At 37.5% G+C, this 25,627-nt stretch overlaps 1 long non-coding RNA gene and 1 other non-coding gene across 2 annotated transcripts; one reads left to right on the top strand and one right to left on the bottom strand.

Annotated features, from left to right (window-relative positions):
• Positions 1–3,385: 3,385 nt before the first annotated feature.
• LOC133793685 (uncharacterized) lies at positions 3,386–18,277 on the top strand. Its single transcript, XR_009874921.1, has 3 exons — positions 3,386–3,444; positions 3,540–3,600; positions 18,153–18,277. It is a non-coding gene; the product is annotated as an uncharacterized LOC133793685 (long non-coding RNA).
• A 5,341-nt stretch (positions 18,278–23,618) lies between these two features.
• LOC133799075 (small nucleolar RNA R71) lies at positions 23,619–23,725 on the bottom strand. Its single transcript, XR_009876280.1, has one exon. It is a non-coding gene; the product is annotated as a small nucleolar RNA R71 (small nucleolar RNA).
• Positions 23,726–25,627: the final 1,902 nt, after the last annotated feature.

Raw genomic sequence — 25,627 nt, forward strand, 5'->3', positions numbered from 1 at the left:
TATAGCATGCTTTAAATCATAGTCATGCATCTTAATCATTAAAATCACACATAATTCCCATTATGCTTTCCAGACACATTAATCAAGGCACTTAAGCCTAATTAGTGAATTTGGGTCGTTACACAAAGTACCCAATAGTAATTTTTTGTATTAGAGTGTATCAAATCTATACTTTGTAAAAACATAGGGTATCAAATGTAGAAATTTCCTTTTATTTAAGATATTTTAAATTGGTGGTGAAAATATCTAAGTTTTGCAGATTCTGGCACTTAAATAACTTTTTTTTTTGCGGCAAAAATATCTTTCGTCATACTTTCTCAACAGTCGTATAAGATACCTCACCGTTAAGTGTCTGGTTGGTGCCTACGTGGCAACCTCTCATTAGTCCATATCAATATTTTTTATTTATAATTAAAAAACTTCACTTAAAAACTTTAAAAAATGATTTAAATTAATTAAAAACATTAAAAAAATAAAATATAATCATTTAACTATTTTTTTTTAACAATTTATATTATGTAAATGTTTGTACAATTTGAATGAACATTATCCATTTCAAAAAAATATATATTTACATACACAATATGGGATAAGGACGAAGCTAGAATCCGACCAGGGTTGCATCGCTGAGGAGCTCTATGCACATTCAACTCCGACGAGGCTGCTTCAAAAGCATTATGGTTTTATGCACATTTAAAACAGTCAGGAGCATTATGGTTTCATGCACATTCAAAAGCATTATGGTCTTCACAAGGGCTTGGCGACAAGCAGGATGTCTCACGACTCTGCCGCCTGACATGGGAAAATGTGCTGCTACCTTCCTAATACTGTCAGGAGCATGTCGCCCAATAAAGCAGTAGGCTGAAATACCTCGTATTGGGCCCACTGATATACGCATGGGCCCATCAACTCATTTGTTGGAAGAATTATCATTTATTTTGTATTTAGACCCTCATTAAGGAAAAATAAATATAATTAACCCTTATTAGGGAATTAATTGCTCCAACCATTTTTAAATAGGGCTAGAACACACTTTTAAAGGAACCTAAATTCTATATCTTATTTCTTATATTTCAAAGCAAGCATATAAGAAATTAATTGCATCAGCCATCTATAATTGATAAAATTATAGTACTTATTTTGTTGTAGTTAATATATATATATATATATTGAAAATGGTTGTAGTTAATATTATTACTAATATTATAACATTTCATCATTTTGAGGACTTTATGACTTATTTTTATGGTACGGTGCTCCTATCCTATATCCAATAAGTGCTTAGAGCCATTAATGCCTATTTTATATAATTTCATTGGGTCCTACTTTGATATGGTACTCCATGCAATTCTATATTACCAAACGAAATTATATGAGCTAGAGCACGTGAACCCATAATTGTAAATTGTAATGGAAAATGAATAAAATTTCCAGCATGGAAGTATTAGTTGTCTATTCATACATTTTCTATTTTATTAATCTCTCAATCGAATGAGCGATTAGTTATCTATTCATACATTTTCTATTTTATTAATCTCTCAATCGAATGAGCGAAATTATTTATAGAGAATTGTTAAAGAATATTACTATTAATGCAATTTAATATTGAATTCCACATATTTAAATTTCATATATATTAAAAAGTATCATCAATCATATGACGTACCATAATTGTTGTTTTTATCATATTTTTAATGCACTCTGTATGTTTGAGTCAGAAAATATAAATATAATAAACGACTTTAGACTATAGGAATATACATAAACGCTGTAAAGCTGATCAAAAAATTTATAAGAAATACACATCGACTAAAACAAATAAAAAAATCAACACGATAAAGAAGACATGTCGGCTTAAAGGTTCCAAATGGAGATACCATATTACAAATTAGATAAAGGTTTAGAGTAGATTTGGGATTCTAATTTAAAACTAATTGGTAGTAACTCTTTTTGATATTGCGTTTCTCATATTTTTCCAAATATGGGACTTTATTTTTAATGTCCAGTCGTTCCACTTAAATTTGAATATTTCTGATAATAAAATATATTAATTACTTGAATGTATATGGAGATCGATAGTTAGGACTACGTTTTCAACTAGTGTCTTTATGTGCATGGTAATCTATTGTGTCAAATTGATATGTCAATCCGTATTTGATATAACTAGTTATAATGTATACATACACAGGTTGTTCTTTAAGAATCTAAACAACTTTTCGATGGAACCCGCTGTAAGTATCATGTTCTTAATATATATAGTTGATAGAAATGGCTCATTAGTTGAGATTTGTACGTAAGGTGATATATATACACTAGTTGTATATAATATAGGAATATATTTGATTAAATTTAGTGGGGGCTATAGTGTTGATTTTTTTAGAAGAGTTGCTTTAAGCTTTCTTTGTTTGGAAAATTGCGTGCGGTCACAAAAGACATGCAATATAGAGCTTAAAATACGCCACTACAATAATTTTGACATTTAATGACTCTCTCTGATGTAGTGTAAGACATTAAAATATTTGGAAATATTTGAAGTCTAAGTGTGCAAGTCATTAAAAATTATTCTTTATGACTAAGTGTGTAAGTTATTAAAAGTATTGAGAGACGTTAATAATTACAAAATTCATAATAAATTAATTAATTTATAAAACTTGCAGCTTATGAAGACCTCTAAAGTCTCTCCTTGGTAGACGTGGAGGACTTCTAACGTCTTTCTTGGGAAGGTGTGCCACATCATATGTCTCCCAGGGGAGACGTTAGTCAATTACTCATAATTCACTACAACAAAAATGTTATTTACCGGTGGAAATATTACCGGCGGAGATAGTCCGCCGATAATAATACAATCTTTACCGGCGGAAAACGAATTCCTCCGGTATTAATCTTATTTTTTATTTTTTAAAATTTTTTTAATTATTACCGGCGGACAACTCGCCGGTAATAAGTAGTACCGGAGACCGATTTCAAATTAATTTAATACCGGCGGGATCCCACCGATAATACTAATACCGGCGGGTTAATACCGGCGGATCCGCCGGTAATAGTTATAACCGGCGGGTTAATACCGGCGGACCCACCGGTAATATCGTAGTACCGGTGGGTTAATACCGGCGGACCCGCCGGTGATGTCTTATTACCGGCGGGTTAATACCGGCGGATCCGCCGGTGATATTTAATTACCGGCGGAGACCCGCCGGTAATAATATTATATAGTCTCTCTTGGCATTTTTCCCCCATTCGTCTCCCTCACCCGTTTTCTCTCCTTCTCCATTTTCAGTTTAATTTTACAGTTCGTTCTCTCTTTCTCTCTTTCGCCATTTTCATACTTATTTTTCATTTTTAATTTTTCCAATAAGATGTTGTTTATATATATATACTTTGTTTCAGGTGGCTTGTGACAACTTGGGTTGAGTTTCACTTCGATAAAACTTGGCTGTTTTCTCGGTATGTTGTATATTTTAAATTATTCAACTTGGGTATAAATATATGTCTGAAATTGATTGTATGAAATTGATTGTGTGTATGTATTTTCATTTCAGACTTTCGTTTACAGTGTTGGGTAGTATTTCTATTGCCATTTTGGTGGAAGAAGACAAACAAGTATGTGCTGTTCTATTTAATAATTGATTATTGTGTTCTATATATTATTTTACTAGTCATGTCTCTTGGTGGTTAGATATCTATCATGAAATAGGCAATGCTATATCTATAACATAAGAGTAAAATAGGTTACTCTTATGCTTGTTCAATTATACATGTATATGATGGTTGTTACATTTTCGTTATTGATTCATTTGTACATTTTCGGTATTGGTTTTAGTTTAGTATGCTTTCATGCTCACTGTGAGAATAAATGATTAGTTGTGGGTTGTAACAACATTAGTTTTTCAATTGTAAGAATGATAGTTCTCTTTGCTTTACTGTGTTAAATAGTTTAAATTATTTTAATATAGAAATTGAAAATTTTATTTAATAAAAATTTTTACAATTAATAATGATTAATTAAAAATTACTACATATCTTATAATAATTTATTTTTTATTAAATAACATTATCTATTTAAATACTTTAATTTAATTTAATACAAATCTCAAAAAAATAATAATGATTAATTAAATAGTTAATATTGTTAATTATTTAATTTAATAGTTAATGTTATATAATTAATAATATTAACTATTTTTAAATTATTTTAATATAGAAATTGAAAATTTTATTTAATAAATTTTTTTACAATTAATAATGATTAATTAAAAATTACTACATATCTTATAATAATTTATTTTTTATTAAATAACATTATCTATTTACTTTAATTTAATTTAATACAAATCTCAAAAAAAAAATAATGATTAATTAAATAGTTAATATTGTTAATTATTTAATTTAATAGTTAATGTTATATAATTAATAATATTAACTATTTTTAAATTATTTTAATATAGAAATTGAAAATTTTATTTAATAAATTTTTTTACAATTAATAATGATTAATTAAAAATTACTACATATCTTATAATAATTTATTTTTTATTAAATGACATTATATAATTGAATACTTTAATTTAATTTAATACAAATCTCAAAAAAATAATAATGATTAATTAAATAGTTAATATTGTTAATTATTTAATTTAATAGTTAATGTTATATAATTAATAATATTAACTATTTTTAAATTATTTTAATATAGAAATTGAAAATTTTATTTAATAAATTTTTTTACAATTAATAATGATTAATTAAAAATTACTACATATCTTATAATAATTTATTTTTTATTAAATGACATTATATAATTGAATACTTTAATTTAATTTAATACAAATCTCAAAAAAATAATAATGATTAATTAAATAGTTAATATTGTTAATTATTTAATTTAATAGTTAATGTTATATAATTAATAATATTAACTATTTTTAAATTATTTTAATATAGAAATTGAAAATTTTATTTAATAAAATTTTTTACAATTAATAATGATTAATTAAAAATTACTACATATCTTATAATAATTTATTTTTTATTAAATAACATTATCTATTTAAATACTTTAATTTAATGTAATACAAATCTCAAAAAAATAATAATGATTAATTAAATAGTTAATATTGTTAATTATTTAATTTAATAGTTAATGTTATATAATTAATAATGATTAATTAAAAATTACTACATATCTTATAATAATTTATTTTTTCTGTCCCGCTATGCTTGTGATTGATGGTTGTTTACTACAACCATCAATTACAGGAATATCGGCACAGAAATGATAAATGATAAGTTTAAAGTATTAACAATAAAATAATGAAATGATTTTTTTTTATAAATTTGAATAACATTATCTAATAAAACATCATAAAATAACATAAAATATTACAATATTGCATAAGATTTAAAAAATGATAACAAATTTTTTTGTTATCCATTCCTATTCACATTACTAAAACTCACAAACTCTTGTAACACTCTAGATGGCGATTGACAAGACTTGGACAATTTTGAGAAATCGTGCTTGTCAAGAATATTGGAATGGTCTACAATCTTTTTTGAGGATGGCCTCGGAATATAAGAATTCTGATGGAAGAATTAGGTGTCCGTGTGTTAGATGCATAAATAATAGGCTTGAAATTTTACCTGTTGTCGAAGCACATGTATTCGATAGGGGGTTTTATCAAGGTTATGAGAGGTGGATTTATCATGGGGAAGCGGAACTAGATGTTGTTGATGAAGTAGTTGATGATGATGAAGTTGACGAGATGATTCCCATAGTGGAGGACTTCCTCTTACCGACAACTGAGCAAGTAGACAATAGTGGCGCAAGTCAATTTTACGACGAGTTATTTGAGGAGATTGAAGCTGAGTTGTATCCTGGATGTGATTGGATTTCTTCCCTTAACTTCTTAGCTAAGCTATTACATTTGAAAGTTAGAGGGAAGATTCCTAACAACATATTCGATGAATTATTGAAGTTGTTAAAGATTTCCTTTCCGAAGGAAAATAAAATTCCATCAACGTACTACGAGGCTAAAAAGAGATTGAAGAAATTAGGGTTGGGATACGAGTCGATTCATGTGTGCCAATATGATTGTTGTTTATTTTACAAAGAGCATGCAAACAAAGAGGAATGTCCAGTTTGCGGAACTAGTCGATGGGTTACTTTTGAAAAAACTAAAGGAAAAAAGGTGCCGCATAAGGTGATGCGTTACTTTCCATTGACACCCCGGTTGAAAAGACTATACAGCTCAAGGCTTATAGTGAAGGACATGCTATGGCACCACACTGGGAAATCGAAAGATGATGGAGTGATGCGACACCCGGTGGATGGGACGACGTGGAAGAACTTTGACGTCAATCATCCTGGTTTTGCAAGTGATCCTAGGAATGTCCGTTTAGGCTTAGCTGCTGATGGATTTAATCCATTTGGCAACATGAACCTGGCATACAGCATGTGGCCTGTGGTGTTGGCGAACTATAATCTTCCACCTTGGTTATGTATGAAAGACAACAATTTGATGCTGACCATCCTTATTCCTGGTCCAAAATCACCGGGTAAGGACATAGATGTATTTCTAAGACCATTGGTGGATGAGTTGAAGGAGTTGTGGGCTAACGGAGCTGTTACGAGAGATAGTACGACCAACACTATGTTCAAGCTACGCGCAGCCCTTTTATGGACAGTCAATGATTTTCCAGCTCGAAGTAGTTTGTCTGGATGGAGTGGTCAGGGATACAAAGCTTGTCCTACATGTAATGAAGACACATCTTCCATTCGAGTGATCGGTAAGACATCGTATGTTGGTCACAGAAGATTCTTGCCCAGTACACATCGAATGAGAAGGAGCACTGAGTTCGATGGACAAATTGAGAGAAGACGTCCTCCGAAACGATTTACTTGTGAGGAAATAGTAGAACAAGTGAACAACCTTCCACCCCAAGTTCCTGGAAAACACTTGCAGTTTGGAGGTGTGAAACGTAGAAGAGTTGTGGAAGATAGAAATTGGAGGAAAAAAAGCATCTTCTACGAGCTTGATTATTGGAGTACAAACATTTTAAAACATAACATTGATGTCATGCATGTCGAAAAAAATGTGTGTGATAGTCTCCTCAGCACAATCTTGGACAATGATAAGTCTAAGGACACCACTAATGCAAGATATGATTTGAAGAAGATGGGAGTAAGGGAATCATTGTGGATTTATGAAGATGAGAGTGGAAAGTTGATGAAGCCGCATGCTTCTTACGTGTTAACTCCTGCTCAGAGACAACAATTTTGTCAATTTATTAAAGAAGTGAAATTTCCAGATGGCTTTTGTTCAAATTTGAAGAAAAAAGTAATCGAGAATGAAACAAATATCATTGGGTTGAAATCCCACGATTGTCATGTTATAATGCAACGATTATTGTCTGTGGGTGTTCGCAAGTTTCTCCCAAAAGATATATCGACCACCATTTCTGAACTATGTAGTTTTTTCAGGCAACTATGTTCGAGGACTATAAATGTTACAGATATGGAGGAAGCACAAAAAGACCTTGTTCAGATATTGTGCAAGATGGAGTTGATCTTTCCTCCGGCTTTTTTTGATATAATGATTCACTTGGTCTTACATTTGCCTGAAGAGCAATTTTGGGTGGACCGGTATTTATGAGATGGATGTATCCTTTTGAAAGGTACATGAAAAAATTGAAGAACTACGTGGGAAATAAAGCTCGTCCTGAAGGGTCAATAGCTGAAGGCTATGTCGCTGATGAGGCTATGACATTTTGTTCGATGTATTTCAAAGGGGTTGAAACTAAATTTAATCGTCTTTGTTGACTGCGTTTTTAGCCAACGACGTGAGAACGTCAAATACGATGAACCTTCAAGAGAATGTAAACGACAACAGACGGTATAAACAAGAAAAGTAAATAACACAGGATTTTTATAGTGGTTCAGCCCCGATTGTCGGTAATAGCCTAATCCACTTAGAGTTGTGATTTATAAATCTATACTCAAGATCAGATGGACTGTGCCAACTGAGTTTCTTCAGTACAGATTGTGAAAATACAAGAATTCTCTCTAATTTCAGCACTTTCTCTCTCTAGAATAGACAGTCCCAATTTTCTCTCTCTAGAAAGAAGAAGCAGAAGAAGCCCCCTTCTCATCCCATCAGCTCTCTATTTATAGAGATGGGATCCTCAACTGATATCCCCTTATAATAGGGATATTTTATTATATTTATTACATTTATATTACAAATAAACATTCAAAATTCAAAATGTAACAAATTCCCCATTTGTGGGAAGAATGAGAGATTCCCGCGCATGTTGTTGAAGTTGTGTCTGACTTAGTCTCCTCTAGCTAGTTGGTCCACCTCCTACTCACTACCCATGCAAGTGCTGGTTAAACATGCATGGTGGTAGGATATGCATGGTGGTAGGACATGCTTTGGGTGGGTTGAACGTGCATGGTTCTCCTCGAACATGTACTCTCCTCTAGCATGCCATGTTCCTCCTTGAACCAATCTCCTTGGCTTCTCCTCGGACCAAGGTGGTCCGAGGCAACTTCCTTGGCACCTCACCTTGAACGACATTGAGGCAACCTCACCTTGGACAACATTGAGGCAACCTCACCTTGGACAACATTGAGGCAACCTCACCTTGGACAACATTGAGGGAACCTCACCTTGGACAACATTGAGGGAACCCCACCTTGGACAACATTGAGGCAACCTCCTTTAGCATCTCCCAAACATGTCCGATCGAACATTGTATAGACTTTCCTTATGAAAGTCTAAGTCTCCATTCTCTTGCATGAGACTCCTCCTCCTTAGCTATTTACCTTGGGCACGTTCGAGCCAACACTTAGAAAACCTTGGGAGGCTTACCTCCTACACACCCTTGGGGTCTCCTAGGACCACACCCTCCTTGGGGTCTCCTAGGACCACCCTCTTAGCCCTCCTAGGAGGCACTCTCCTAGATGCATTCTCCTTAGCCTCCTAGGATGCATTCTCCAATTTTTGGGTATAACATTTGCCCCCCAAGTTTATTATACGATTCCCCTCGTATGATAAACTTTTCTTCTAGCAAAATGCTCTTGAGGTCATCCAAAAGCTCCTATCCGGATGATAACTTTCACATAAACTCCCATGACAAAACTTGTCTTGAACTTGCCTTGTGATTTCTTCAAACTCTATTTTCTTGACGTAATGAAAACATAAGCTCCCTTTGAATATGTTGCAAAATCATCATGGTATAGAGATAGGTCGTTGAATATCCTCGATTTGGTTGCACTAGGGTCCGATCAGGCATATTTTTGCAATCTCCTCGGACCAAGGTGGTCCGAGCCACACATCTTGGAAGTTCACCTCGGACATGTCCGAGCCAAACGCACTAGGCTCCTCCAACTATGTCCGATCGGAGCTTTCATGATATGGTCCGATCGGAGCTTCCATGGCCTTTCCTCGATCTAAAATCTAAGCCAATGACTTGGCTTCTCTTCGGACACGGTCCGATCGAAGCTTGTGTGGCCTCTCCTTGGCCAAAATCTAAGTCCAATCTCTTGGTATCTTCAACCATGCCCGATCGGAAGAACACTCTTCTTGGCATCCCAGATCATGTCCGATCGGACATTGCATACCCTTGGCCAAAAACTAAGTTCATCTTTTGGGTATGCATGGGACTTCTCCTTGGACTTGGTCCGAGCCAACCATCTTGGAACGGATGCACGGTCTCCTCGGACTGAGCTTTCATGACATTGTCCGATCGGACACATGCATTAGGCTCCTTGGATATGCTCGGCCTGCACCATGCAAAACATGGTCTCCTTGGATGTGATCCGATCGAATGCAGGCACTCTCCTCGGGTATGGGTCCAAGGCAATCACTTTGGCTCTCTTCAGACATGTCCCAGCTACATATTTTTGGAAGTTCAAACTAAGGTCCGATCGGACACCTCTTGGCTCCTCCAATCATGTCCGATCGGATGCATATACTCTTAGACACAAGGCAGGCAGGCATGCACTCTTGAGTTTATCTTTTGGGCATGCATGGGACCTCTCCTTGGACTTGGTCCGAGCCAATCTTTTTGGAAGCTCACCAAGCTAAGGTCCGATCGGACCCTTGGCACACATGCATGGCCTTCTCCTCGAACATAATCCGATCGAAGCTTTCATGACCTTTCCTTGAACCAAGGTCCAAGCCAATGACTTGGCTTCTCCTCGGACATGGCCCGAGCCAAACATTTGGCTCCTCCATCAAGGTCCGATCGGGTACCTTGTCTCCTCTTGGTCGAATGTAGCACCTTAGGCACACTTCTTGTCCGATCGGACACTTCTTTTCTTATGGTGCCAAAGACCTAGGTCCGACTGGATACTTCTTGTTTCCTCTTGGTCGGATGTAGCACCTTAGGCACCAATATTTCTAGCCTAGATCCTTGGACGTAGGTGAGATGCTCCTTGGATCAACATGCATCCGATCGGCCATCTCAAAGTATGCTTGGACACCCAATTTTTCAAACACTTTAAGCACCTGTATTGATCGTGAGCATGGACAAACAGGCATAAGCCGTGTTAACATGAATGCAATGCAATGCAATGCATGGAACAGTAGCCAGCCTTCCAAGCATTCCTTCTCCGATCGGACATAGGCAGCATCACCATTTGGACGCTTCTCCTTGGAACTAAACACATCTCCTCAGACGAATGCCCCCCACTCCGATCGGATATAATGTAGCTTCCAACCACTCAAGCGTGTTTCTCCTCCTCAGATGCAGTACCTTAGGCACCAATATTTCTGGGCCTAGATCCTTGGACGTAGGCGAGATGCTCCTTGGATCAACATGCATCCGATCGGCCACCTCAAGGTATGCTTGGACACCACATTTTTATGCATTTGCTTGGGCACTCTTAGGTACTTTTAGGAAAAACCATCAAAGCACCTTGTTCGACCCTCCCAAATTTATTTTGAGAGATTGATTTCTCTCAATCAATCTTAGTGAAAACTTGACTTCTCCTCCCAAGGACAAATTTTCACCATGTAGCATCTATTTTGCATGCATTTGTTTGATTCACTCCAGGGAATATTGATCGATGATACATGCTTAGCCGACCAGGGAAGTTGTATCTGCTCTCCTGAGCAAGAAAACTTTGCACCTGGTGAGCTAAACTTGTAGCTGTTGGCACTTATACTTTACTTCTCTCTATTAGCTTAAAACATTCTAAGTCTCCTCTAGACTTAAAAAGTTATAAGTTTCTTGTGAAGAGTAAAGTCACTCTGGTGTATGCCTTACATTTTCGCATGAGTACCTAGTTTTCTAACTTAGAAATTTTAGACATTTCATAAGTCCATGCTAAGTATACTTTCTCACACTCTTGTTGCTCTAACATTTTATGAGCATGATGTTTATGGTCACACGAATATCTGCTCCTAACTTGAAATTTTAAAAATTCCAAGTTACTTAAGCTTTGCCAAGCAAGTTAGCTTAATGGCCTCTTTGGACTTCGAAAATTTACAAGTCAGCCTAAAAACAGATATATTACCTCGTGCTCTTATTGCCTGTGTTAATTTATATACCAGCATACCCCATGTGCCCCCCAGGTGGTTGGAGGTTGAAAGACCCTTAGTCACTTGCTACATGACTGAATCTGTTCGAGCAGTTAACTACTCGTGAAACACATAGAATATATGGAAAATACTCAAGCAGTTGAACACTGCTTGAACACATCGACCAGTTGAACACTGCTCGGATAACTAACACACATGCATATTTGTAGCAAGAATCGACCACGCTGCGCGTAGTCTCTTTTATTACTCGTAAATTAAAAATGACAAAACATGTCTAACAACGAGTCTTAAACAACGAAAATTGTTCAAAATAAAATGACTGGTTAGCAAATAACCAGTTCATACACCAAACTTAAATAACAAGTCTAAAAAACTCGAAACCAAGCTACCACTCTGAAAGCGGTATTTAAAAATAATATCTCCTTCGACGCTCTATGTTCACGCCACTCCAGTGATTCCTGCTCCTAGCACTCCTCCTCAGCATACTCCTCATCTTGCTTTGTTGCTCTCCTCAACTAAGGGTGGACCTCCACATATAGTGTCTACGGTGAAGTCCACAGGTCTAGGATGCAAGGGTGGAGATTGTTGTCGCTTGAATCCGGAGTTGCTTCTACCTCCTTCTCCTTGGGGTGTCTCTGCTCGGTACTTCTTCAACTTGCCCGACCGGAGAAGAAATTCTATCTCGTCCTTGAGGTGGTTGCATTCATTTGTGTCGTGACCATAATCTTCATGGAAGCGACAATACTTGTTCATGTCTCTCTTCCTCATCTCTCTCCTGATGGGTGGAGGCTTCTTGTAAGGAACCTCCTCTTGACTAGCAAGATATATCTCTGCTCTACTGGTTGAGAGAGTGGTGTAGTTGGTGAATTGAGGCTCATACTTGGTTGGCTTCTCACTTGAATCCATCTTTGCCTTCTTTTCTTCATGGTGGTCAGACCCATTACTTCTACGTTTCTTTCCACCATCACTAGGAGAGTCAGTTGGTCTGCTTGGGTTGTTTATGCCATTCTCCCCTTTCTCTATCGCATCATCCAAATTCATATATTTTTCCGCCCGGTCAAGAAATTGTTGAAGTGTTGAGATTGGATGGCGATGGATGCTATCCCATAGAGGACTTCGATAAATTATCCCAGCAGATATGGCAACCATCTTCCCTTCGTCTCCTACAGCAGTTGCTCTATTGGCTTCTCTCATGAACCTCTGTATATAGCTCTTTAGAGACTCATCTTTTCTTTGTTTGATATCTGCCAAGTCATTGGCATAAACTGGTGGAGTCCGGGCAGTGCTAAATTGTCTACAAAACTCCTTCCTGAATGACTCCCAAGAGGTAATGGAGTTTGGTTTAAACCTCCAATACCACTCTTGGGCAGTGTCCGTCAAGGTGGTGGGGAAGACTCTACACCGATAGTCATCACTCACCCCGAGTAGTTCCATCTGGTCCTCAAACTTCCCAACATGTCTTATTGGGTCCGCCTTTTCGGTATAAATTGGCAGTATCGGTGCTTTGTACTTTGCTGGTGGTTGGGCTGCTCTTATTCGAGCAGAGAACGGGCTGCCACTCCGGTAGTCTATCGGATCTATCTCGGAAGGTCGCTTCGACAAACCTTGCACTGCAGCTGCTAGCATGTCAAGCTGGGCTTGGATAGCTGGTGCAACTGATGAGGTTCCAAGGTTTTGACCGCCTGGTCGGGCATTACCATCTGGCACGCCACCGTCAAGTATTTCTAATTGACTGGTAGGACGGTCCAGATTTTGCCCTTCGACCGGGACGGTCCTCCTCTTGTTGGTGATAACGTCCCTCAGATCCTTCTGAGAAGCATGCTCTCCTACCCGATCAAACACCGTACTCTTCGATTTCCCAGTGGGCTTACTACGTGGGACTTCATCTCTCCTGCTACGCCGCTGGTCGGGGTGCAATGGAGGCTTCTTGGCACGCTCTGGGCAGTGTTCTCCTCCTTGTGGGTTGTGGCCCTCCTTTTCCTTGGATTGGCTGGTTGGATGACTATCAGCCTCATCCCCACCATGCCCATCTTTGAACTGAGAGGTCCTCTTCTCTCTAGGAGATTTATTTTGCTCCTGCCCAGGTGGAGTCTTTTTACTGCCCGATCGGTGACTTCTGGAGGGGGTTCTAGAGTGCTCCCCTTGGGTTGAGGTAGTGTGCGATCGAACTCCATCTCCCTCACCAGGTGGGTTATTATCACCCCTCCTTGGTCTATCATTACTCCTACCACCAGCTTCAGTGGTCCTTGCTCCTGGAGGGGGTCCTCCTCGTACTGTAGCTTGAGCATTGGCTTGGGCCAACTGGGTAGCTGCTTCCAAAGCAAGCGTTGCTTCACGATGTTTCCGATTGACCTCCTCCTGTTGTTGTTTGAGCTCCTCACTCCTGGCCTCCATATCACGCCTTTGCTGCTCTAACGCAGCTCTTTGCCTGGCCATCTCTTTAGCAAACTCCTCCTGCCTGGCGTGGAGTTGTGCCATCTCCTCTTGGAAGGCCCCCATGGTCTCCTGGAGCTCTTCAACTTCTGGAGTCACTTCCTCGAGCACGACTCTAGGCTCATTCTCAAGGTCTTGTGGGCAAGGACCTTCAGATCTAGCAGGTTCTTTAGAGGAGTTTGTCCTCTTGGAAGCAGCAGTGGTGTTCTTAGGCGCCATCTTTCTTCAGGGACCGTCTGTTCTTCTCTTCAGGCTCTCAATGAAAGCACCAAAATGTTGACTGCGTTTTTAGCCAACGACGTGAGAACGTCAAATACGATGAACCTTCAAGAGAATGTAAACGACAACAGACGGTATAAACAAGAAAAGTAAATAACACAGGATTTTTATAGTGGTTCAGCCCCGATTGTCGGTAATAGCCTAATCCACTTAGAGTTGTGATTTATAAATCTATACTCAAGATCAGATGGACTGTGCCAACTGAGTTTCTTCAGTACAGATTGTGAAAATACAAGAATTCTCTCTAATTTCAGCACTTTCTCTCTCTAGAATAGACAGTCCCAATTTTCTCTCTCTAGAAAGAAGAAGCAGAAGAAGCCCCCTTCTCATCCCATCAGCTCTCTATTTATAGAGATGGGATCCTCAACTGATATCCCCTTATAATAGGGATATTTTATTATATTTATTACATTTATATTACAAATAAACATTCAAAATTCAAAATGTAACAAATTCCCCATTTGTGGGAAGAATGAGAGATTCCCGCGCATGTTGTTGAAGTTGTGTCTGACTTAGTCTCCTCTAGCTAGTTGGTCCACCTCCTACTCACTACCCATGCAAGTGCTGGTTAAACATGCATGGTGGTAGGATATGCATGGTGGTAGGACATGCTTTGGGTGGGTTGAACGTGCATGGTTCTCCTCGAACATGTACTCTCCTCTAGCATGCCATGTTCCTCCTTGAACCAATCTCCTTGGCTTCTCCTCGGACCAAGGTGGTCCGAGGCAACTTCCTTGGCACCTCACCTTGAACGACATTGAGGCAACCTCACCTTGGACAACATTGAGGCAACCTCACCTTGGACAACATTGAGGCAACCTCACCTTGGACAACATTGAGGGAACCTCACCTTGGACAACATTGAGGGAACCCCACCTTGGACAACATTGAGGCAACCTCCTTTAGCATCTCCCAAACATGTCCGATCGAACATTGTATAGACTTTCCTTATGAAAGTCTAAGTCTCCATTCTCTTGCATGAGACTCCTCCTCCTTAGCTATTTACCTTGGGCACGTTCGAGCCAACACTTAGAAAACCTTGGGAGGCTTACCTCCTACACACCCTTGGGGTCTCCTAGGACCACACCCTCCTTGGGGTCTCCTAGGACCACCCTCTTAGCCCTCCTAGGAGGCACTCTCCTAGATGCATTCTCCTTAGCCTCCTAGGATGCATTCTCCAATTTTTGGGTATAACAGTCTTGATCGCAATAAAGATGAGGTGTATGTCCCACGACACCTTACTGTGTTTCAATCTCAATGTCGTCCCCTAACAAAGGGAACTCTCAAGCCTCTAGATCTTGCGACTCGTGAAATGGCTGAATGGTTCATCATTAACAATTCACCCGAAATTCAGGGTTACTTAGAGTAAGTTTTTTCCCTTTAAAGTGAAATTTATGTTTATTCCAAATTATTTTATCTAATGTAGTCAAAGCATTCAAATTTACAGCGAACACCTAGTAGAGATCAAACTGAAATTCCCAGATGGTGATCATAATCATTTACAGAAGAAAAATTTTCGCCAGTGGTTTCATAAGAAGGTAAAATTGAGATTATTTTAAACCTTTATTATTGTAATGATATTTTTATCATTCTAATATAAGTTTATTAATTTATTTAGATATATGACTTGCACAAACAAGGATCTTTAGAGAATGGTGATGAGTTGCTAGCTTTAGCATCTGGGTCAGATCACTTGGCAACATACTACGAAGGTTGTATAGTTAACGGTGTTCGATTTATCGCTTATGACCGAGATCAAAAGCGCACCACACAAAATAGTGGAGTGTCTGTAGCGGGAACTGAAGGTTTTAACTATTATGGCACGCTTCAAGATGTACTGGTCTTATCTTTCACTGGTGCATATTCAGTTGCATTGTTTAGGTGTAAATGGTTTAACACTGATCCAAGCAAGAAGAAAACAATCACTGAAAATAATATCACCAGTATAAACGTCAGTAGCGAATGGTACAAAGATGAGCCTTATATACTTGCTAGTCAAGCTAAGCAAGTATTCTATCTCGATGATCTACTTAGAGGCCGACACTGGAAAATTGTTGAGGATGTCAATCACCGTCAAATTTGGGACATCAAGGACGATGAAGCTGATGCAGATGTTGATGTCGTACATGACATAAACTCATCAAATTTTTTGTTGACCGTGGATCTCGGTCAGTTGGTTATGGAATCTCATGAACCTGCAACATATATTGGCAATATACAAAATTCACCTGCTGATCAATTAGATGAAAATTTCATAAATGACGACTTAGGCAAAGAAGAAGTCGATGAAGAAGATGAATTGCTAGTTGATATTTGTGAAGATGATGTTAATCATGTGTCTCCGATTGATGTTAATTTAATTAATGATGAAAGTGATAGTGATTATTCTTCTTAGTTTTTATATTTTTGTAATAATGACAATTGTTTAAAATATAATATATGAGACTTGTAATCATGATGTTCATTTCCATTGGTGATATTTGATACTAACTAACAATTTAATACTAACTAATCATTTTTTTTCCTAAGTACAATGTCAGCAGATATAGCCACCTCTCACGGCGGAGATGGTGGAGGTCTAGACCCGCCAGATCCTAGTAGAGTACCATCTTCCTGCGAGTCAAGTTAATAATAATTTTCAAATTTTTCTCATAGCTTGAAAGTCAAGCTCAACGAATGTTTAAATATAATATTAATATTTCAAATTTTGGTTATTCTTGAAAATGTGGATAGCTGAAGTGCCGAGAAGAAAGGGTCGTGGCCTGGCTAATTCGAAGCCACTTGAAATTCGATGGCGAAATGCCGGGAAGCCACTAAATCTTCAGCTTGATCCTAGGACGGACAAAGTGGTTGGCTTGGAGGACCAAGCTTTTGTCCGCGAGATAGGCCTCCAAGTCACTTTGTTGTTGCCAGGACATTACTTGGATTTCACTGATATACCTCAACAATTTAAGGAACAAGTCGTACAAAGGATGAAGGTACAAATTTAGAACAAGACTTGTGGTATAATTTTTAATGTAGAAATCATTTACAAACTAAACTAACATGTTATTTTTAATGTAGTATTTTTATAATGTTGATGATCATCCAGAACCCGAGAGAGTTATGAAAACTATCTACACAGAGATGCGCAAAAGATATTCTGAGAGAAAGAACATCAGACATACTCACTTCAAAAAATATTACTCTAATCCGGAAGATTTGCAGAGTGTTTTAGTTGCCCCACCTGACCATTGCTCCAAGGAGAGTTGGAAAGATATTGTTCAGTTGTTTTTTAGCCCAAAATTTATCGCGCGATCCAACCAAAACAAGAAAAACAGAAAAGAAATGAAGTATACATCGACGCAAGGCACAAAATCGATGGCGGCTAAGCGTCACCAATTTGTAAGTAAAAATATTAATTTAATTTAACAAAATTTTACATTCTAACTTCCTATCTCTAAATTTGTATAGGCGAACCCTGATGAACATGTTATTGATACTTGGAAAGATAGCCATTTGAGAAAATCGACAAAATTTTTTGTCAACGACACATCTCGAGAAACTTTTGTAAGTTTAAACTTTTGTGTTATTATTTTCATTAAACTATGTTACTGATATGTTTCTAACACTTTTTATGAACAGGAAAAAATGACGGAAGAGCTTGAGAGGGCACGACTTCAAAGCTAGTCTCAAGGACCGACGGAGGGATCTGAAACTGGATCTGCTGCTGAATCCTCGTCGATCGATCAGTACGAGATTATGAGTAAAGTACTTAGGGAGAGGTCTGACTTTCAAAGAGGAGTAGGTTACAGCAAAGGCAAAGGGAAAAAATCAGCTTCCAGCTCCACAAGTCAAAGTCAGTCACAGGCCCAACCTCAGGAAGACATTGCTACTATGGCGGCAATAATTAAGTCAATGCGTGAAGAGATCCGGATGTTGAAATCTCAACAAGGTCCATCTGGTAATCCTCAGCATACCAGTACAGAAGCTGAGTCGCGGTTTGAAAGCCTTCTCCAAAGATATTTACCATCACAACCTGAAGGTGGTATATCTTCTCAAAGTCCACCTCCTTGGTCGATGCCACAACAACAACAACATGTGTATCCACCTCAACAGAATTATCCAAACACGTATGGACGCTCCTCCCAGTCCCCTCCTTTTTATTACCCCGACCTCCCTACAGGATCTCACACGTCACATCCTAGGCAGCAGCATCCACAGCAGATGTATGGTCAATTTGGGAGTTCATCACAGCAGCAGAGGTATGGTCAGTTTGAGAGTTTTTTGTATCAGTCTCCCTCGCCGCGACCACATGCTCGACAATTTAGGTCATCTTCGCAGCATCACTCTACACAAGCACCACAGTTTGCTTCACCACCGTTGCCGCGCCCTAATACTAGTGATCAAGATAATGATCTTAATGAATATTTTACACCAAGTTGGCCTGATCAAAACAATAATAATTAGATTATGTTTTTTAATTATATTAAGACTGAAATTTTATTATGTTTATTTTATAATTAGTTTATATGTAATTAAAATGAGACAATTTGTATTTTATTAAGTTAATTTTATGATTAATTACAATGTTATTTTTGTTTGCTGAATATTAATTGTGTTATTAATTATAATATATGTTAAATATTATTATTTTTAAATAAGTATTATATGTATATTTATTAAGAAATAAAATAAAATTAATTGTTTTATTTTAATATTAGTAATTTAATACCGGCAGATTATTAGAGGCGGAATCCGCCGGTAATAAACGGTTCCGACGGGAGACAGCGTTGCACATCACCGGCGGGCCCCGCCTCTATTAATCCGCTGGTAATAATACAGTACCAGCGGATGGTGTCAGTCGGTCGGTAATGGTGTTAATACCGACCGATTATCACCGGTGGGGTTTTACCGGTGGACCTCCGCCGGTAATATAAAATATCGGCGGATTCACCCTGTATTACCGGCGGGATCCTCTGCCGGTAATTGTAATTTTTGTTGTTGTGATTGCCACGTGTCGTGTGGCGAAAACACGGACAACAAATTTAATTTTGTAGGTTGTGAATTTAATTAATAGCAAAGTGCATTACAAAGTGAAGTAAATTTGCTAGTTAGGATTATTAATTGCAATAGGTACATACATTCTCTTATTTCTTTTTTTAATATTATTAAACTTTTGTTAGATGGGTTTGAATATCTTGAATATTCATCCATAGTGAAGTAGGATCTGAGATTAAAATTGTGTGTTGCGATGATAATAGAAGGTTGAGAACTCTGTGTTTTAGTGAAGTAGGTTCTGGAAAATTTGTCTGTGTGATGCAGAGCTATAAGGAAGAAACTTATTGTGTATTATTTAACTTGTTGTTCACAGATGGTTAGATCACTATAATACACTACTACAAAAAAGTTTTTAGGACTCGCGGGGCACGAGTCCTCTATTTGAGAGCCTTAAAAACTGGGGTTAACGTGAGTCTTAAAACAATGCGACTCGTAAAAGAATGTTTTGAGGACTGACATTGCGAGTCCTGAAAAGCTTTATTTTATATTTTTTATTAGTGCCCAAAAATACAGATTTATTGATTTTAATAGTCAAAATAAATTAAGTTTTAATTAATATGATTTAATTTATAAATGAAAAGATTTATTTTTAATTTAGTTTGTTTTATTTTGTAGGATTTAATTGGTATTTTTGGCATTTAGAAACAAAGAAAAAGAAAGAATCAAAGTTGAAAAAAAAAAAAAACTTGAAATTGTGGCATTTTTAAAGAGAGTTGGCCCAGAAACAGGCCCAAAAGAGCCCAGGCCCGCCTACATTCTGCTCCACCTCCAGCTGCCAAGTGGCGTTCTCATAGCACGCCACGTGTCCCTGCAGCACTCCAAAGCCAGTCGCCTGTTGCCTCCCTGCGCGCCACCTGTCCAAGCCAACCTTAAATTCCTTTTAGCCATGCACCCAAGCAGCAGCTCCAACGACTAACACATCCGAAGACGCTTCACTCCAACGTGACCCAGCTGGCCTAATTCGAAGGCCCAACACCTTCAGCTCCTTTCCTTTCAGCAAGCCTATGTGACCAGCCCAATTCTCTTCTCAGCAACATCACACGCCCCTCATCGTTCCATGTCCAATCCAGCAAGCTTCTCCCAAGCTCCTAGTGGCCCAAAGGCAGCGCCCAAGCCCAGTTCGGCCCAAAGAGCCCAGCTGCCCAACAGCCTGCCTACGTGTCACGTTTTCATTGGCTGGGAATGGGTCAAAACCCATATCTGCCACCAGCCACCTTCAACCCATATTTTGTGGGTATTGGGCTTTGCAAAATTGTTATTTTGAGCTTTAAAGCTCATGTTTTTGTGGTATTTGAAAAAAAGGAAAAAATGACCATACATCAAAATAGCTAGGTTAATATTAATAATAAGATTTGATTTTTCAAAATCATATTTTATTATTAATATTTCAGATTTATTTTGTAAACCCCATTTTGTTGTTTAATTTCATTTTAGTCATTTTCTCCCTCTATAAATAGGGACTCCTTCTTCACACTTAGTATGTAATTTTTAGAGTAAAGAAACTATAGCAAAATTTCTACTCACTTTCTTCTCATATTTTCTTCTTAGAATTTTGTGAGAATCATGAGCATAATGGTCTAATCTTCCTAAGAAGGTTAGGGATGGTTCCATATGCTAGTGATGTTATTTTGCTACTTTGATTTACTATGTTCTTAATGTAAATTTTTTGAGTTATTTATGTTCCTTCATCTTCATCTCCATCTTTATTTTGTTATCTTTATTTACTTATGCTAATAGTATATAGGATTAGTCATGCTCTTTCTATGTACTTATAATTAGTAAAAGTAATATTGATACCTAATTTTATGTCTAATCTTCTATTGCATTATTGCCTTTGGGTATTTTGTCATTTTTAGATTTTTCATAAGACTAACATTGTGCTTTTAAAGTAAAGAACTTTATAACTCAAATGAACTTTTGTTAGAAAAGAATATGGACTTTAATGTTAGATTTTCCAAGTAAATGTTGGGATGTGAACTATTTACTTGTGTATTTTTGTAAATCAAGTAACCAAGTAACTAAACAAGCATATGGATGATTCTTAAAACCTTTCATTTTCTCAAACTCTTGATTACATCTTACCTTTATTTCACTTATCTCATTTTATCACTTTATCAAAAAGACAATACCAAAATCTCAAACCTCTTTTCATTTACAATTTTATTTATTTCTTGTTACTAACTTTTTGTGTTATTTTCTACTAATCTTTTGACTTTAGGTTATCTCCTTGTGGATCGACCGCACGATCTTACTACAACTACCGTTTAGTAGTAGTCACACTTTGGGCGTTAAACAAATTTAAAAAAATTAATTGGTGGGTTTTGAATCCGGCGGCGGGGCTTAGGCGACGGCAGCGGCGCCACCATTTAAAGATGGTGGTTCGGAAAATAAACTATTGGGTTTTAAAGCCTAAGAGCAAGGAGTATGGTGGTGGTGGTGGTTGATAAGCGTATAAAATATACGCTTATTAATAACATTTTCAGATTGATTTGGTTGTTTTTCTCAAGAGAAAGTTTCTATTTAATCTTTTTGGTGAACTTGTGCAGTTTGTCGCTATAATTCTTATTTGTTCGAGAATTTGGATAAATGTTGGTTTTAGTAGCCGAATATTGGCCAATATGTGGAACTGCTGTACAGGCGATATATCGCCTGTCTTGGGCGATATATCGGCACAAGAAGGAATTCCAAATTTCGTTTTTGCAGAAACGACATCAGAAACTCGCGTTTTCATCGAGAGAATTCGCCAGGCGATATATCGCCTGTCTTGGGCGATATATCGGCACGAGGGCATTTTTGGAAATTTTCATGGAAATTCGTAGGTTTTTGGATTTTTGTAAAAAGAATAAAAAGAAGATCTGAAAGGAAAAGAGGGAGGAGGCATTCTGACGGCAAAGGGAAAGAAACAGAGAAGAATCCACGTTTATTTCGTTTGTGTTTATTTTTATGCTTTTGAATTTTAGATTGGATGATGAAGTTTAATATTATGAACTAAATTCGTATTTAGAGTATTTTAATGTAGTCACTGGATATTCTATTCGTCTTTAATGCAATTTCTATGAATCTTTGAATTTATGGTTATCTATTGTTCTTATGTTTAATGCTTGTAATTAATTGGCCATATGTTGCATGATTATTGGTTTTAATTCAATATCTGAAAAGTGAGAATTGGAATAGCTTTAGACAATAGACATAGATTTCAATTTAGAACGAAAGTATCAAATTGGTTTGTGTAGCAATTAGGTTTTTGTTCTTAATGCGGTTTATGTGTAGAATTTATCACAGACATGTAGAAAATTCGCAGGTAAACTGAATATTTTATATCTTGAGAGAGAATAGAATTGTCATTAGTAAACTTGCTATAACCATAGATCAAAGAAACATATTAGTTGTATTATTGATTGAATAGAATTGAAGGTTGATGAAATTAGAATACTCTAATATTTCGCTTATATTAAATTTCGTTAATTAAATTGTGCTTTCTTAGTTTATTGTTCATTGTTAATTGTCATTAAAATCTCGTTAGTCAAATAGAAATAAAAGTTTGCTATTGGTAATTATTAGATCAATTCCCTGACGGAACGATAATATATTTCCACTATTATTACTTGTTTATTCGATTGCGTATACTTGCGCAGTAGTAAAAAAATTCGCAACAAGTTTTTGGCGCCGTTGCCGGGGAATTGATATTCTATTAATATCAAAATAGTTAATTTTTATTCTAATTTGGCTGTTTTTATTATTTGAACTAATCCAAGTTGTCGCATTCTGTTTTCATAGGTGAATCTTTTGTATGCGACATGAAGGATCTGCAAATCTTGTTCCTGTTAATCCTGAAATCGAAAGATCCTGCAGACAAAACAGAAGGAAAAAGAGGTTGGAAGTATCAATGGCTGCCAACCAAAGAGACGGGGTTAACAACAATGATGGTCAGAATCATATCGCTCAGGACCAAAATGTGCGAGCATTAAGAGATTATGTGCTCCCCGCTGTCACAGGAGTACACTCGTGCATTAGGCCGCCTACTATTACTGCCAATAACTTTGAGATTAAGCCGGCGATGATACAAATGGTCCAGACTTCTGTTCAGTTTGGTGGTCTCCCCAATGAGGATCCTAACTTGCACATAGTGAATTTCCTTGAGCTATGTGCAACGTTTAAGTTTAATGGGGTGAGCGATGATGCAATAAGGTTGAGATTGTTCCCTTTTTCACTAAGGGACAGGGCAAAAAGTTGGCTTATTTCTCTACAGGCCAACTCAATACATGGGAGGAACTAGCTCAGAAGTTTCTCTCAAAGTTCTTTCCTCCTGCAAAAGCTGCTAAGTTGAGGGGAGAAATCAATAACTTCTATCAGAATGAGGGAGAGTCATTGTACGATGCATGGGAAAGATTCAAAGACCTGCTCAGAAAATGCCCTCATCACGGTATAGAGAAGTGGATGTTAGTCCACAATTTTTATAATGGGCTTTGCGGTACTACTCGCACTATAATAGATGCAGCAGCAGGTGGTGCTTTCATGAGTAAAGGGGCTGACGAGGCATATGAATTGTTAGAGGAGATGGCTATGAACAATTATCAGTGGCCTGCCGAACGAGATACTTCACAGAGAAAAGTAGCTGGGGTACATGAATTAGATGCTATAACTGCTCAGGTTGCTTCATTGATAAAGCAGTTGCAACAAAACAAGATCTCAGCTCAAGCCCAGGCTATACAGATGCAATCAGGGTGTGAAATATGTGGAGGACCTCATTTGTATGAACAGTGTACAGCGGCCAACATGTATGGTAATATGCCAGTTAATCAGGCTCAGGTACAGGCAGTTGGTAATTTTCAGAGGCCTTATCAGAATCCATTCTCCAATACTTATAATCCTGGGTGGAGAAATCACCCAAATTTCTCATGGAGAAATAATCAGGGCCAACAGTCACAGTTTCAAGGGCCATACCAGCAGCACATGCCACAACAACCTATGAATCAAGCCTCATCGTCACACCATCCTAGACCGCAAGATCAACCAGAAAAGCCTAATGAGTTGCAAGCAGCCTTGTTGACCCTCACTAATACTCAGACTCAATTCATGACTGAGACCAGATCCTCTATTCGAAACCTTGAGACACAAGTGGGTCAGTTAGCCAACATGCTCAATAACAGACCGCAAGGGAATTTGCCTAGTAATACCGTGGTAAATCCTAAAGAGAACTGTCAAGCAATTTCGTTGAGGAATGGTAAGCAAGTGGAGCAGCCCAGTGTACAAAAGTCAGTGGTTCGGAATGAAGAGTTGGGTGAGAAATCAGATAATAAAGTGAATGGGGTTACTGAAGACCACCAGGGTTCAAACAAGTGTCCTCCCGTTGTTGATAGTCAACCAGTTCAAGTTCCATACCCTCAGAGGCTTAGGAAAACTACACTTGATAAACAGTTTTCTAAGTTTTTAGAGGTATTCAAAAAGCTGCACATCAATATTCCCTTTGCTGAGGCATTAGAGCAGATGCCTAGTTATGTCAAATTTATGAAAGAGATTCTGTCAAAGAAAAGAAAGATGGAGGAGTATGAGACGGTGGCGCTCACTGAAGAGTGCAGTGCGATATTGCAGAGAAAGTTGCCCCAAAAGTTGAGAGATCCGGGGAGCTTTACTATACCGTGTACAATTGGGAAGTTTGAATGTAAGCATGCTTTGTGTGATTTGGGGGCGAGTATAAATCTGATGCCTTTGTCTGTATTCAGAAGACTTGGTTTGGGGGAGGCTAGTCCTACAACAGTCACTCTACAATTAGCAGATCGATCGGTAAAACATCCACGGGGAATTATTGAAGATGTTCTTGTGAAGGTGGATAAGTTTATTTTTCCTGCTGATTTTATCGTTCTGGATATGGAGGAGGATATGGATGTACCAATCATTCTGGGCAGCCCATTTTTAGCTACTGGGCAGGCTTTGATTGATGTTTAGAAAGGTGAGTTGACACTGCGAGTTCAGGGCGAAGAAGTGGTATTCAACGTGTTTAAGGCCTTAAAGTTTGCAAATGTCAATGACAACTGTTTCAGAGTTGACCTGGTAGAGAAAGTGGTGGCTGAAATTAATCTTACAGAGGATTCACTTCAGAAGAGCTTGACAATTGGGGATATAGATGCTGAGTTAGACAGTGAGGTCCAAGAGTGTGTACAGTGGTTGAATTCAAAAGGGCCAATTTATAATCGAAAATATGAAGATTTGGGCCAAGGACCTGAAAGACCATTACCATCAGTTCAGAGACCTCCAAAGTTGGAATTGAAATCATTGCCTGCACATCTTCGCTATGTTTTCCTGGGTAAGAAGGAGACTTTACCAGTTAT

This window comes from Humulus lupulus, chromosome 8, assembly GCF_963169125.1.
Source record: "Humulus lupulus chromosome 8, drHumLupu1.1, whole genome shotgun sequence".
Lineage (NCBI taxonomy): Eukaryota > Viridiplantae > Streptophyta > Magnoliopsida > Rosales > Cannabaceae > Humulus > Humulus lupulus.